At 30.2% G+C, this 1903-nt stretch overlaps 1 long non-coding RNA gene across 1 annotated transcript; it reads left to right on the top strand.

Moving 5' to 3' along the window:
* On the top strand, positions 1-775 carry LOC145813395 (uncharacterized). Its single transcript, XR_014356411.1, has 3 exons — positions 1-156; positions 234-292; positions 401-775. It is a non-coding gene; the product is annotated as an uncharacterized LOC145813395 (long non-coding RNA).
* The last annotated feature ends 1128 nt before the right edge of the window (positions 776-1903 follow it).

Raw genomic sequence — 1903 nt, 5'->3', positions numbered from 1 at the left:
CTAGATATCTTTATTTATTGTAGACAACAAACATCTCATCTCAAGAACACATCAATAGAAGAAGAGTCATAGCAATGGAAGTCACTCTTCTTCGTCTGCTAGTTGTTCTTTTATGTCTTTCTCACCTTACCTACTTGAATGCTATCCCAATTACCAGTAATCCTCCTTCTCTTTCTCTTTCTCTTTCTCTTCTTGATGATGATGAGTTAATTAGATTCATTTTTTTTGTGCAGGAACAAGAAATCTAATGCTTGAATCTCAAGGTTATGGAGTTTCGGAGTATAGCCACTTGGTAATTCAATTAATTCATGTTTTTGGATGTACCATAATTGTTATATAGTAGTTCAAGACTGTTAAATTTTACACTGTACTAATGTATTTTTTTCTTTAATAATTTCAGGCAAATACAGAAGAAAGAATGGAGGAAGAAAGGATTGGTAGAAGGATGGATGTTGAGGTCAACGATTATCCAGGTTCAGGGGCCAACAACCGGCACACTCCATACCCCAAATTAGGGAGAGGCTGTGTTGATTGTTGATTCTAATTCTTAATTTTAGAAGAGAGAGAGAGAGAGAGAGAGAGAGAGAGAGAGTACCATATATATATATATATATTGGATAGGAACTTGAGAAGTATTAATGTAAGAGTTTTTAAGCAACTTTCTTATCCTTTAAACCCATTTAATTCAGGGAGTTCCAACTCTGCAACTTTGTATCTTTTGTTCATCAGCCCTTCATGGAGCATATATGATATTTCATGGTAGAATATGACGTTAGTTTTGCTGTGTTTATGTGTATTATATATATATATATATATATTGTCCATGTAAGTCCCAATTGTGTTTTGTTTCTGTATTGTTAGGATGACCAAACAATTGGTTCAACAAAATCATCAATATGAAATATTTTGTTCGTAACAATAGATGTGAACAAAATACTGACAAAATATAGGAGAGATCAGTAGTTTAAATACACTTTACCAAAATCATCAACATGAAATATTTTATTCTTAATAATAGATGTGAATAAAATACGGATAAAATATAAAAGATCAGTTATTTCAATACACTTTTTTGAATAATATTATATGCACTAATTGATATATTAATTTGTGTATTAACGGATGTTACGACATAATTTTAGAAGTTTTGAATATTTATAATTTGTCAATAAGTGTGATCAATAATAATGTCATAATATATATTGGTTCATTAATTTATATATCAATGGGTGCATTTAACACCACCACACTTTTTTTTGGATGTACATGTCTTTTCCAATTCACCCAATGGTGTTTTCAACTTTGCCATGCAACTAAGGACCTTTTAAATATTTTTCTCCCTAATATCTAGGGTTTTCTCGGTTAAGTTTGAAGTCAAAAAAATAAAATAAAAAAAATTGTTAATTGTGGACAATTCAAATGGGGGACATTTACTTTATGCCAATGATGTCAAAGATAATTATGTCAAATAAAATTTATTAATTAATTGTGGACAATTGGAGTGCGAGGACAATTACCTTATGTAAATGATGTCGATCTTGTACCTAATCTATCCTTCCCAATCCAATGGCGACTAAACTAATGTCATATTTGTTTTGTTTTTAAGTAACTAGTAGTGCCAAGATTATTAGTCATAGGATTAAGTATCTTATCCTGTATTTGGAATCCACTAAATTATGAAATTAATAAAATCTATATTTATTTAGAGTCATCAAACATGGACTACAAGATATTATGATCTTTTAAACCTTCAATTTAGACTCTTTATAATTCTCTCATTTTGTATATCACTTCGGATGAGACTTTTTTTTTTTTGATCGGCAAAAAATCTTTATTGATGACAACATACAAGGTATGGAATAGTACATCAATAAAGAGGAGCTTGGAGCTAAGACAAAGCTCG

Source organism: Camellia sinensis, chromosome 15 (genome assembly GCF_055761805.1).
Source record: "Camellia sinensis isolate YWXY chromosome 15, ASM5576180v1, whole genome shotgun sequence".
NCBI lineage: Eukaryota > Viridiplantae > Streptophyta > Magnoliopsida > Ericales > Theaceae > Camellia > Camellia sinensis.
The sequence above is the reverse complement of the archived record's forward strand: the minus strand, read 5'-3'. Positions and strand labels throughout refer to the sequence as shown.